The sequence below is a fragment of the Equus caballus genome, chromosome 10 (genome assembly GCF_041296265.1).
Source record: "Equus caballus isolate H_3958 breed thoroughbred chromosome 10, TB-T2T, whole genome shotgun sequence".
In the NCBI taxonomy this organism is placed as follows: Eukaryota; Metazoa; Chordata; class Mammalia; order Perissodactyla; family Equidae; genus Equus; species Equus caballus.
In genome coordinates, this window is record NC_091693.1 from 79,248,747 (window position 1) to 79,263,547 (window position 14,801).

Here is a 14,801-nt window from a genome sequence, read left to right on the forward strand (position 1 = left end):
TATGTGTTGGGAAGGATGTGGAGAAAAGGGAACACGTGTACACTGTTGGGGAGAATGTAAATTGGTACAGCTATTATGGAAAAACAGTCTAGAAGCTCCTTAAAAAATTAAAAATAGAACTACCATACAATCCAGTAATCACACCTCTTGGTATATATCTAAAGGAATTGAAATCAGGATCTCAAAGTGATAACTTCATTCTTATGTTCCTTGCAGAATTACATAGCTACGATATGAAATTACCTAAACGTCCATGGATGGATGCATGGAGAAAGAAAATGTGATCTATACATATAATAGAATATTTTTCTTCCTTAAAAAAGCAGGAAATTCTGCCATCTGTGATAACCTGGATAGACCTGCAGGGCATTATGCTAAGTAAAGTGAGCCAGACACAGAAAGACAAATATTCTGTGATCTCATTTCTGTGTGGAATCTAAAATAGTCAAAGTCAGAGAAGCAGAGAGTAGAACGATGGTTACCAGAGGCTGGTGGGGAGGGGGAAATTGGGAAGTGATGGTCAAAGTGTACAAAGTTTCAGTTATACAAGATAAATAAGTTATGGAGATTTACTATAAGATATAGTGCCCATAGCTTATAATACTATATTGTATACTTAAATTTTGTAAGAAGGCAGATCTCATATTGTCTTCTTGTCCATACACATACACAATAATAGTAGTGACCCATTATTAATAATAACAATGGAGGTGAGAGGAAACTTTGGGACATGATAGATATGTCTATAGCCTTGATGGCGGTGATGGTTCCACAGGTGTATATTTATCAAACTTAAGTTGCATACATTAAATATGTACAGCTTTTTATATGTCAATCATACCTCAATGAAGTGGTTTTAAAAAAATTCTAGCCTTAAACCCACTTCTTAACTTCATTGTTGTCTTTAATTACCTGGAAAATATTTCCATGTAGACATCCTGCTATGACCTCAGGCTCAGTATTACTGTATAAGTTTCTTAGGGCTGCCATAACAAAGTGTCACAAGCTGGGATGGCTTAAAACAACAAAAAAATGTATTCTCTCATAGTTCCAGAGCCTAGAAATCTGAAATAAAGGTGTCAGCAGGACCACGCTCCCTCTGAAACCCATAAGGGGGAATCCTTCCTTGCTTCTTCCGAGCTTCTGGTGGTGGCCGTCAATTTTTTGCATTCCTTGGCTTGTAGCTGCCTCACTCCAAGCTCTGCTTCTCCATCATGTGGCATTCTCATCTCTCTGTCCAAATTTCCTTTCTTTTTTAAGGACACCGATCATCATACTGGATCAGGACCCACCCTAATGACCTCATCTTAACTTGATTACATATACAAAACCCTATTTCCTAATAAGGTCACATTCACAGGTATTTGGGGTTAGCACGTCAACATATCTTTTCAACCTGTAACTATTATTGAAATCAAACTTTAATCAAATCATCCCCTCCTCTGGACTTACTCAGTTCTTTAGGTTTAGAATCCTTGCTGACATTTCTGAAACCTTTGTATTCCTGGTTCTCCGTTGTCTGCACCCATTCATCAGGTTCTTTGTGGTGTGCACTGCATGCTAGTGTTTTAACTATTGCCATAATTTACTAAGGGTCTTCACATCTACTCTAGCCTATATTTCCTTCCAAGGCAAACTGCAGTGCATTTTTGCCACTCTGTTCAAAAATTTTTAGTGGCCTCCCATTGCCCAAGGTATAAAATTTAAATGCTATAGCCTGTTTTTAAAAGCTCTCTAACCGAAGTTTTGGTTTATGTTTACTTAGTCCTGGTTTTTCAGAGTCCTTCAAAGCATCTCAGTGGAAAGCGTTAGACTTCCTCCATGAAGCTTCACTGACACCTGCAAACTTCTCACTCCAAATACGTGTGGCACTTGTTTTCGTATTCATTCACTTGGCTCATGTAACATGGAACAATCTGATTATTTATTTTTTATCGTTTATTCTCCCTTTCCTCACACAAAACTATAGGAGCTTTAAGGCAAGGGCTTTACTCCTCTACTCTGGCATATTTCCTTGTTCCTGGTAGACGTTCACAGATGCTTTTCCATTCTGATATCAAGATTGTTGCCAATGAGGATGCTAGTGGGATTAATCTCCCATTTAATCAGGGGTGATACTAAGTTCAAAAAGTTAAATGACCTTATGGGCTATCACAACTAGTTCAAAATGACAAGTTTGAGTACTGCTAAAATGTCATAATGTAGTAATCTTTTTAAAGATAAGATTAAGTAGCTAATCATAGGTAATAATTTATTCATTCATTAAACATTTATTTATCCTACTTTGTGCCTGGTACTATATTAAATATCAGGAATATGGCATGCATCCTTCCCTCAAATATCTCTCGATCTATAGAGAAGCTCAGAATTTATACACACATATGCAAAATATGTATAAATATGTGTTTATATGTGTGTTCATATGTTTGCATGTGTGTACATATTTATGTGTATATGGATATATAGATATGTACATGTAGGTACTATATACAAACACACAGAAGGAGAGAGAGAGCAGATTTTGTTGTTAATTTTTCAAGGAAAGAGGAGTAGATACACTTCTCGTCCTTATATAAGCAATGAAGTTACCATATAGCACTCTTTGAAACATATGCAAATAAAATTTTAGAAAGAGTCAAATCACATAGAAGTTTCACTGTTTGGTAGTACTGAAATTTACAAGAGAACAGACTCATGAGATTCATATTCTATTTCGTCCCCCCCTAGGAAAATACGCAAACATTTTATTGTACTTCAGAGAAAAATATCCCATTCAAGATGAAAATAGTCTAAATTCACAAGCAAAATGAAAGTAAAGCATGAGATTACTTTGTAATAGGCCAAGAAAAACTCTTAGAGCACAATAGAAACATATTTTAGAGGGCATAATTCAGGGTAGAACTGCTGAGAGGTTATTAAAAGTGAACAAAAGATTATAAAAGTGCAAATGTACTGTACAGAATGTATTCACAGAGCATAAAATATACGCTGCTCTAGAAACGTAGTGACTGTGTGAATGGGGAGGTTCCACAGTGCATTCTATTAAAGAAAGATCATAGGACCACAAAGGCACAACAGAAAAGAGATCTACAACATACAACCTTTTAACAACCCTTGGCTCTGTTCATAAATTCAGGGAGAGAACTGCCCAGCAGTGTGAGGAACAGGAGCCCAGGAGCCAAGTTCCTATTCTCTTATCACCAGCCAAAAGTTAGATTGGGTGACCTTAAGCTGACAGCTTTCTGTCCCTCCTGTAGTGAAATTCTTATTTTTAACAATATGCACATTTTGAAAATGACTAGATTACTATCTTCTTCTCTTCCTCAGAGAAAAAAAAAACAAAAATTTACATACACAAAGAACCTGACAGATCTAATTTAATTTTCTCCTAATATAGATGAGGAAACCAAAGCCTAGGAAAGTCAGATGACTTGCCTGGACTCACAGGGCTATTAGTCACAGAGTTAGAGTGATGTGGTGACTGAATCCAGGCTGTGAAATTGAGAGAAAGAGAGAAACTAAGTTACCTTTACTTTATATATATATATGCATGCATACATGCCTAGGTACATACTTCTAGATACATAGTGAATGAACATGTATGTAAGAAAGCATATGTAAATAGCACAAAGTAGAGTTAATATACATTTATACAATTAGATAATGTGACATATGCTTTACTCATTAGAAAAATACAGTGAAAATATATATTTTTTTAAATCCTTATCTTTTTGTGTTTTTAATCATTGTCATTCTTTCTTTCTCACTTATTCTTTTCTATCTTGTGTCTGCACCATATCATCTTGCATCAAAATAACTTTCTTGAAACCTGGGTTTTATTTTAATTGCCCAGCATTTTCTGTCCTTCCTTCTGCAATGGCTCAGAGTTGGAAGCATGAAGTATAGGTTCTTCCCCAACTATCTTCCAATAATTCTGATTATCTCTTGATGCTAACTCCTGTCTGGGCTTGTGCCGAGGTTTCACTGGGAAGAATATCCTCTGCCAAAAGCCTGGCACCCGTTGTAGTTTGGACAGCTTTCTCAAGCTGATCTGTGCCTGCTCTGTTTCTATGCTCACTCATCTCTATTCAGTCTCTCTCTGACCTGCAAAGGGGACCAGCCACCTAATTTGTGAGGCCCAGTGCAAAATGCAAATGTGTAGTCTGTTCAAAAATTATTAAGAATTTCAAGATGAAGACAGCAGCACATTAAATCCAGTACTGGGCCCTCCTGAGCATGAGGTTCTGTGTGCACAGATCTCTCGCCCATGAAACCAGCCCTGCCTGCAAGGGTGAATGGAAGGATTTGAGTGCTGTTATGGTTTTTGGCAGGAATAGAACTGCTTCCAAGCTAAATACAGCCCACTGTGCTGAAGTCATTGACTGAATGATGTTTCCCATCTCCCCCTATTGCACAGCCCCCTGGGTGCCCTGCCATCTGGGATATTGCTCTTCAGCTGTTTCCTTGCATTTTCACATAAGCGTCTCTGGGACCAGAACTGAGGTTGCCTGAATAATTCCATATGCTTTTCAACGCTATTACCTTTCTTCTGATTTTTGTTGACCTTGAGATAATATCTGTAAAAGTCTCTGCCACAGTCCTTGGTGTAGAAAAGGTACTCAATACTCACAGATCCATAGGCAGAACTTAAAGAGATCTAAACCAACCTCCTCATTTCGCAGAGGAACAGAGGTAAATCACAGATGAAGTTACTCGAGATCACAAAGAGTTCCTGGCACAGCCGCCACAGTTCTCTTTCCTTTTGCCAAATGCCCACCTTCGGGGAATTCTGCCCCTGCTTGATGCTCGGCTGGCAGTTTTCTTATCGAAATTATAAACCCATTCTGTTTGGAAGTATGAGATACTTATTTTCTTGTCCATTATTACTTGACTATCTTAAACATAAGAAGTAGCAAACGGTACAATTTGATTTACTGAACGTGTAGTGACAGCAATTTCTAAGCATTATGCTAAGGGATGCCATAAAGACATGAAAAATATGAAAAGGGATCGTGATCTTCAGAAGCGTGATCCAGACATGAAGCAGCTAAGTAACCCTGGGAGGCAGGAGATAATTGCATGCCAAATGCTTGTTAGAGAAAATTATAGGTGTCCATTGATGGAAGAGACCAGACGAGGTGAGATTGACGGGGGGGAGGACCTTATGGACTCCAGAAGAACAGGAAGTACACGTCAGGTGGTGAGGGTGGTGTTAGTTACATAACTAGGGGCCTGGAGATCAGAATTAGCACGATTTTTCATTGACAGCGAAGTTTAGCATTTTTCTCCCATTAAGCTTAAATGTACTTTGCAAACAAGTATAGTGAAGTATTAAAATAAACCAGAATCTTTTGAAGAAAGCAGAATTACAAAACATTCAATAATAAAAATGATTTTATAACATATACTTCCAATTTGTGAGTCCTAACAAATTGCTGCCTTCCAGTCTTGGTGGAAGTTAAGCAAACACATCATTAACCTTGACAAGAAGCATCCAAAATGGTACACCAACACTTTCACAAATACCTTTTCTCAAAATTCAAAAATTGTCAGAACTGTGTGAAAATATATAAGGAAGAGCAGGTAAGAGGAGCCCTCCTGAGAAAAGAATTCTTATTTTCACCTGTAACCCACCTTTATAACAGCAGCAAACCAATTGTTTGAGCTGCACAGCATGATGTAGTCTCAGTTGCAGTTATCCACATGGATCGGCCAACGATAGTTACTCTGTCAGATAGTATCTTCCAGTCTAGGTTAGCCAAAAAGTGATTATAATGTGTTGGCTTGCCATTGTTAAAAATAAACCCTAGGAATTTAGAACTTCATTCAGTTTGTCAGATATATTAAACTGAGTTAAAGAAGCCATTCCAAAGATCAAATCCCAACGGCATTATGACAACATAATAAGTAACAATATGGGCAAACATAGGGGAAGTGCGGGGTAATGCAAATAAATGAGGTCACAAATACTTCAAGGGAAAATAGAGTAAAGTAAAATGTGATTTAAGGTTCAAATGGTCTTTGAGGTCTAAGGAATATTTAAAAAAACGTGGTCTAACCCTGAACTTGGATCCTGTAAAAATAATTCTGGTTTGGGGCCGGCCTGGTGGCACAGTGCTTAAGTTCGCACATTCTGCTTTGGTGGCCCATGGTTTGCCGGTTCGGATCCCGGATGCTTGTCAAGCCATGCTGTGGCAGGCATCCCACATATAAAGTAGGGGAAGATGGGCAGAGATGTTAGCTCGGGGCCAGTCTTCCTCAGCAAAAAGAGGAGGATTGGTGGCAGGTGTTAGCTCAGGGCTAATCTTCCTCAAAAGAAAAAAAGAAAATCCTGGTTTCATATTTATCTCCATCCATATCCAATTTGGTATTAGCATTAGATCAATTTGCATCAAATCTTGAATATTAAAAAAGTGGTAATATTGTTGGCTATAACAAACAGCAAGCTCAACCAATTTTTTAAATATTTTTACTATGTTTAGCAAAATGTCTGTCATTTGAAAAGTTATTACATAAGCAATCTAATTAAATAAGCCAAGATAGTATGAATATAGTTCTTCCCCTTGGATAATAAAATATAACAAGAAAAAAAAAAGAAAAGAACTTTAAAAATAAAATTATTTTTAAATGTCCAACAAGTGTTTCAGTAATGTATAGCCTTTAAACAATATGTTCCCTATCTATATTCCACAAAGCAAAATTAAAATAATACCTTGTAAATGCAATATTTTTGTGTCTAAACGTGGAAAAACAATGGAAATTATTGCTGTATCATTTAGCAATATTTTATACTCTTCTTAATTATCAATCATGAAGTTTTAGTATGCATGCAACTTCTCTTCACCTAGCCTGTGCATCTATGAAGTTACTGGAAGACCTTGGTTGGGGTCCTGGCTCTGAGAGTCATTTTGATAAATTCACTTAATCTCTTTCAATCTCATTTTCTTCATCATAAAATGGAGCTCAGTATCTCCAGTGTAGCATTGTTATAAGAGCTAAAAGATAAATTGTGTGAGAAAATGGTTTGAAACTTGCAATGTACTATGCATGTTAGCAATTATTATATTTCTTTGTTTATTTTTAAAAGAGTATTTTCCCCAGTGATTCCCGATGAGTTTTAACTCAAAGCTATGTTTATTAACTCCAGTTTGTCTATCAGTTTATTTAATACCTTCTCTTTAAGTGATATTTTGACATAATGCTTTGTTGTTAGTGCCGTAGAGTCGATTCTGACTCTTCGTGTCCCTGTGGACAGCGGAGCAGAGCCCTGCTTGGTCTTTTTGTGCCATCTCACCTTCCGGCACTTTATCAGACAATACTCCACTGCTATTCATAGGGTTTTCAAGGTCCATTTTTTTGGAAGTAGGTGGCCACGTCCTTCTTCCTAGTCTTAGTCTGGAAGCTCCACTGAAACCTGTCCACCATGGGTGACCTTGCTGGTATTTGAAGTACTCATGGCGCAGCTTGCAGCATTACAGCAACATGCAGCTGCCACAGTATGACAACCGAGAGATGGATGGTGTGGTTCCCTGACCTGGAAATGAACCTAGGCCACAGTGGTGAGGGTGCCAAATCTTAACCACTAGACCACCCTGGCTGGCTACATACTACATACTACATAATGCTTATGACTACCAAAAGGAATTATTGAAAAATTTATGAAGAATTATCATTGCCTTTCCAGATTTTGATTCTGGAGGCAATGGCAGCCAAGGTCAGCATAGGGAAAATTTAATCATAGGTAAACTCTGTTTTCTTCCCTTTGTGTGTGTCTCTTTGTACTATCCTTCACAAATAACTAGGAAGTGACTTGCAGTGGTGGGTTATGGAGCACTGTGGCCAGTGGCCCTTCCACACTGTGATCATTGAGACATTACTAGTAATCATTGGGGCCAGCTCAGGGCTACACATTCTGTTGTCATCATAGCATGTGTCCTGGCGGTGGTAGGGGAAGGTGGACGACATGTGGCTTAGTTGACTGTGTTAGGAACAATGAAAAGCAATGAAGAGGCACCATACACATCTTGAAGATGGGTTGGCTTATGATATTTTCAACCAGGTCATAAATGGAATCAAAGGGTAAGTACTACAAGCACCCTGATGCTAGGCCACCAGACCAAAACACTTCATGATTCACAAAGAGCCTGTGTGTTCTTGTTGTCTCTTTATGGGATGGTTCAGGTTCCTAAGGAGGCCTCATGGTGTCTGAGAAGCTCCTTCACCTTCAAGCAAGGGAAAGGTGGATAGCAGGTGGACTGCTCCCCGCAGGAAGGAAAGCATGGGGAAGGTTTGAGTGCTCTGTGGTCTTGGGGCTGCCCTCCAGCTTCATTTTGTCTGAGACAAAGTGGCCTAGAGAGGCACTTAGTTAATGGCTGGTGCTTCCATTTGTGCACAGAAGTCAACTGCATTTCCTCTAGTCTTCCCTCAAAGGTTCCCATCCAAAATAACCAAAACTTGGTTATGCCTCTTTTTTCCTTTCCATCATCACATAATTATGATTGAAATGTGCAGTGTAAGTATTATAATAACTAAGGAAGGAAGAGTAATGGTAAGGAGCCAATAGTGAAGACAAGCTTAATTCATAGCCCACATAATCTACACCCAGAGAACTTATGTAGGTAAGTATTTATTCATTTTAACAAATATTTTTCTGAGTGCCTACTAAGTACCAGTCACTGTTTGAGGCCCAAAGAATACCTTAGAGAGTAGGACAGACAAAGACCCTACCCTCATGGAGCTCACTTTCAAATGAAGGAGATAGGAAATAAACATGGACATAATATAATGTCAGGTAACAACAGGTGCTATGAAGAAAAATGGAGCAATGTACAGAAACAAAAGGAAGATGGTGGGAGGGGCTATTCAGATGTGGAAGGGCAGGGAAGTCATCTCTGATGACATCTGAGCAAGGACCTGAATGAAGTGATGAAGTGAACCATGTTACTATCTATGGAAGAAAAGTTCCAAGCTAAGAAAGAGCAAGTCCTGAGATGGCCACGAGTTTGCCATTCTCAAGAAACTGCAAGATAGCCAGTGTCTGCGAAGAGGAATGAGTGAGAAGGAACATAGTAGAAGATAAAATTAGAGAAGAATCCAGATCAAGTGGGACAGTGAAGGCGGTGATTAAGACTTTGGATTTGATCTAATTATCTAATAGGAAGCTTTTTAAAGATTTTGAACCACAGTGCAAAGAATTGATTGTGGGAAGTCAAGAGTGGAATTCCACAGAGAGACCCATTTGGATGCAATTAAAGTAATTTAGCTGAGAAAAGATGGTTTCTGAGACCAGGATGGTAGGGCAGAGGAGGTGGCAAAAAAGGTTCAGATTCTGGCTATATATTGAAATCTGCCCAAAACATGCACATGAAAAGGAGAGAAATCACAAATAACTTGTAAATGGGCGACAGTTGAATAGTGACGTCGTTTACTGAGACAGGAAAGATGTGAAGGAGTAGAGTCAGAAGAAGAAAAATCAGAATGCTCTGCTGAACGTCTCAAGTTAAATGTCTATGATACAACCAAGCAGAGGGGCTGAGCAGGCAGGTGACTATATTAAGCTGAGCTCAGTGGAAAGGTCAGTGCTGGAAATAGAAATTTGGAATTCATCAGTATTTGGATATTGTTTGGATCCATGAGATTGAATATTAAAAGATAATGACTCAAATTTTCTTCATTAAAGTTCATTCAAAATGAAAGTAGAAATTCTAGTTCTAGAATTTCTAGTCTAGAAATTGTTCCCTGATTTTACAGGACTTACAACTCAAGATTTTTAAGTATTGGAGATGAAGGCTGAAAATAATACCAGTGTGAATCGCAAATACTGCTCCCCAGGCTCTGACTAATCCGCTATCAAAATACGCAGCCCCTCAGATAGAAATGCAATGTGTGCTTATCTCTGCCTAGAAACACTAAGTCAGGTGAGAATAGAAAATGAGGAGCTGAACTTCCACTGAACCTCAGGGCAAAAGCAGCTGAAGACGGCTATTGTTATTATTTACTGTGATTATGATTCTGTATTGTACCCTTACATTGCAATTTGTAAAAGCAAACTGCTTTATAATTGATTTTACTAATCCATCACAGTCTACTCTATTTATATGCCTTTCGGTCTTTTTTTATTGTTCTAATTCACATGTATTTTAACATGTAAGCCACTTTGATCCTCCTTAGAACACAAATCAAAACAACAATGTTTTATAATGAGCAAGTTGAGTCAGTTAATAGGTAAATGGTACAAGTTTAACTTTATCAGCAGAGAGTAGAGGCCTTGGAGGATCATCGACTTGTCCTTTGATATCCAGCAAGCCAACAACAAGAGCAGAGGGTTCATATTCTGACAGGGTCAATGTCAAGGCTGGGATATTGCCCTCACTGACTCCTCACTTCTCATACCCCAAGCCATAGCTACCCTATAAAACGCAGCAAATGATGCCTTCTCTGGATTACAAGTGTCTCTTGCTCTGATTTTATAGTTTAGGTCGATTGTCTTAACCTGACTGCTATCACCAATGCAGTGTGTCTTCAGGAAACAGCCTCGCCCTAGCAGTTTCCGCTGCAGAGCTCCAGCAAGCACCTCTTCACCTGCTCCATTACACCCCCGCCCAGGACATCATCCCAGCCCCTGCCCGTGTGTGTCTGAGGTTCTGCTTCCTGGAAGGTGGTCAGATTTTAAAAGCACAGGGCTATTATTTTCAAAAAAGATAATGGGGGGCCCAGCTCTGTGGCTGAGTGGTGAAGTCCGCGTGCTCCACTTCGGCGGCCCAGGGTTTTGCTGGTTCAGATTCTGGGTGCAGACGTGGCACTGCTCATCAGGCCATGCTGAGGCGGCATCCCACATGCCACAACTAGAAGGACCCACAACCAAAATACACAACTATGTACTGAGGGCTTTAGGGAGAAGAAGGAAAAAAAAATAGAGGAAGATGGGCACAGATATCACCTCAGGGCTCATCTTCCCCAAAAAAAGAATTTAAAAGAAAAGATAATGGAGATTTTGTAACATAACATGATCAAAACAGTAAAATTATAATTCAAAAATTAATTCCTTCAGAATTCAGAAGTGTTAACTTGAGCCTAAGAGTAGAGATCCTGTCAGTCTTGTTCACCGCTTCATACTCAACATCTGGCATTAGGCCCTGCGCATTGTAGACCATCAATAAATAGACACCTAGACACCGTGGCATCTTGCAGGCAGGGTATAGTGGTTGAAAGTACATACTGTGGTGTCAGAGCCACTGGGACAAACCATCCGTCTGCCCCTTACTAGCCATGTGACCTTAGCAAATTACCTAACCTCTCTATACTTCAATATCGTGGTCTGTGAAAACAGATAGTACCTGCGCCAGATTTTTGCTAGATTCAGTATATCACCACACAAATAAAACTTAAAATGTTGTGAGATCTCAATGTGTTTTAGATATTGATGGTGAATTATTTATGAATTGAGAATGTTATGTATGTGATGAGTTAAAATCACTGCCTCCACATTTATTCCATCTTTCAAAATGGTGCACCCGAGCTAAGATTTAGGCAGCTGCTTCTGCTGTCTATCCTGTTTCTCCCATTCCATGAATTCCGTGTCCCTTAGAGGCAGTGTTGAAATTAGAGGTTTTGTTGGTAAATTCACTGCCCCTCCAACCCAAAGAAGGGGATATTATCTGTTACCATCACAGTCCGCTATTTAGCTCAGGCTTCAAGGTTCTCAGACATTCAAGTTTGCCAGAGGAAATCAGAGTCAGGAGACTCACTAAATTCATTGACGTAAACCACAGCTGGAAGAGTTTGCTGTAAAACCAAAGGTAATTTATTAATTTATAAAAATGTTAATAATGATGAATTTATTAATTTATAATGAAAACTAAAACTACACAGAAGACAAGATCATTGTGATCAGCTGTTGTTTTTTTTTAAAGATGTTTAGCTTGTTTTTTTTTGAAGGTATGCTTTTTGGTGAGGAAGATTGGCCCTGAGCTAAAATCTGTTGCCAATTTTCCTCTTTTTTTTCTCCCCAAAGCCCCAGTGCATAGTTGTACATCCTAGTTGTAAGTCCTTCTAGTTCTTCTATGTGGGACACCACCACAGCATGGCTTGATGAGCAGTGTGTAGGTCTGTGCCCAGGATCTGAACTGGCAAATCCCGGGATGCCAAAGTGGAGTGTGCAAACTTAGCCAATCACTTAACCTTGGGGCCAGCCCCCAATTAGCTGGTTTTATTAGAAAAATCTACATTAAAGAGCAGGTTATAGCAAGAAAAATTCTTGTTTCCTTTTTTTTCTGTTTTCTTTGAGGATGAGCTTAGAAACAGAGTATAATGGTTACTTTGATTAGTGGCTGATGGAATTAAAACAAGGTAGCCCTAGGGCTGGCCCCATGGTGCAGTGGTTAAGTTCTGCTCCTCTTCAGCAGCCCAGGTTTGTGGGTTCAAATCCCAGGCATGCACCTACACCACTCATCAGTGACCATGCTGTGGCAGCCACCCACATACAAACTAGAGGAAGATCGACAACAGATGTTAGCTCAGGATGAATCTTCTTCACCAAAAACAAAAACAAATAATACCAGGGTAGTCTAAACACCCCTTGCTACTGTAGGGATAAACTAGAATAACATTTTTAGTTCCACTGCACACACATTCCCCTGGCTTATGTACTTATGTACTGAAGGAACACAGACAAATCCTTACTCTCTGTCCTTTTATTATTTTTTTTATTTGGTGGGAGAGGGGTGGATCTGGATTACAAGAAGACCTCTGAGTCACTTATGATAGTGATTATGTATAACTTTTCTGGTTACTCACATTGTAGTGCCTCCTTCATATTTCATCCAAATGACTTGATTGAACTTGTGACTTCCCAAATTTCCTCTGCTACTCTGTTAAAAAAAACAAAAAAACAAAATTAGTAGGCCTGCATCTATTTATTTTTTCTGTTTTCTCTCAAACTTTGGGGGTGGGGAGAGGCCTCACTTTATACTCATGTAGTGACCATCAGACATTTCCAGAAAGTTTATAACTTATAAATTAATTCCAAACCACTTTAAAAGCAAGTAACATTACATCTATTTTATTTGTGCCTTTGGGGTCACATAGGGGCCCCATCAATTGATGAATGATGGTGTAAATCCTTTCTACCAGGATAAAAATTGTCATGATTGTGGAATACACAGATTTTAGCAGAGATGTTTTCCGACACATCTTTCTATCAGCACTTCTTATCAGCACTAAAGAGATAGATGCTATCCATTTAGAAACATAAAACTAAAATGTTTTCCAAGAAACGTCCTTAAGATGGTCAAGTTCAAACAGGGAAGATGTCATCCTTGGCTACATGTTAACTCCATTTTCCAGTAAAGGGCAAATGTCACACAATTAACAAAGATTCCATCAGCCCATAAAATGCCTGGCTTGAGCGCCAACCACTTTCAAATTGCTGGCGATCTTTGGATTCTCTTCTGATTTTTTTCCCATTTAATTTCCTTCAGACACCTCATACTGTAGCAGAGAAGATAAATTAGTCTAATGCAGGATACTGTAAAATGTTCAATTACTGCAAAAGATATGGCCAGTTCCCAAAGGAAGGAATTTAATAGAAACAAGATCAAACTGGGAAAGTGAATGACAGAATATGCAAATATTCTCACATACTTAAAGTTAAAAATGATCTTACAAAAAGGCTTAAAAAATGAATATATCAGAGAAGATGTACAAACACTTTGAGGCATTCAATTTGTCCATCTCCTGATGGTATTTTAACATTTAATATGACAGAATTTCTGAAATTTAAATTTAAAGATGAATCTAATATTTAGGATATTTCCCATTAGTGGAAATTTTATGGGTATCAGAATTTTCCTGAAATCTCCTTATATTTTGAAATATGAATCTGTAATAATATTTAAATTGTCTTTATTTTTCAAAACAAAAATTGTTATGGAATAAAAACATGATAACATCACAAATTTTCAAATTTCTGTACACGTCCTTTCTTTTAAATATTATTTTTAAAACTGTTTTCTGAGATCTGTGACAAAATATCAAATTTAGTACAATCATAGATACTGAAATAAGAAAAACATTCATGTCTCCAAAAAGGTATGAATGGTACCATTATTTCTCAATTGTATTTCTGTATATTCTTAATCTAGACATTGCTGTGTTCCAAAGATCAGACAAATCATTAGTGCACAAATCGTATAAAATTGCCCACTTATCAAAATAATAATAACAAATATGTCATTAAGTTGTTCATTAATCTTGAGACATTGTATGGCATTAACGGAAAATAAAAGTTAAGAGTTATTAACTGAATGCCAATCTCAAGATTGAACAGTATGGGGATGTTTTCAGTTCCGGGAATCAAAGAGAATTAAAATGAAAAGTAAAAACAAGATATTGACTTGCCAGTTACTTCTTGTCAGAATGGTTTACCAGTTGTCTTGTAGAACTTTCAGTAGCTGTCTAGCAATTTGGGTAGAAGCCCTACCTTAGATCTCAGCTGTACGGAAAAGCGGTGTTGTGTGGCAAGAAGCGCTAGGTTTTGGCGTGACTGTTGCTCTTCAGTGACAGGTCTGCCTCTTAGCTGTATGATCTCAGCAAGTTACTTACCTGTCATAGAGCCTGTGGTAAGAGCTGAAATTCAAAACCGTGACCCTGAGTCATAAGACAAATTAAAACGTTCTAATACTCTCTTTATGAAGTTGGGAGAAAAGAGAATTATCCTTAATAGGTAAAGAACATTTATAAATCACTGAGAAAGAATTACATGATCAAAAACAAGCAAAATAGACAAAGGAAAAAACAGACTA

General features: G+C 38.2%; 1 protein-coding gene and 1 long non-coding RNA gene across 8 annotated transcripts in view; one reads left to right on the plus strand and one right to left on the minus strand.

The window, feature by feature from the left end:
- Window positions 1-12,871, minus strand: part of LOC138915839 (uncharacterized) — an 80,223-nt gene extending 67,352 nt beyond the window's left edge. The window contains exon 1 of the long non-coding RNA XR_011422194.1: window positions 12,796-12,871. This is a non-coding gene — a long non-coding RNA (uncharacterized lncRNA). The remainder of the gene's footprint in view (window positions 1-12,795) is intronic.
- The window catches only part of NKAIN2 (sodium/potassium transporting ATPase interacting 2), a 921,761-nt gene that overhangs the window by 827,477 nt on the left and 79,483 nt on the right, over window positions 1-14,801 (plus strand). The window lies entirely within an intron of this gene.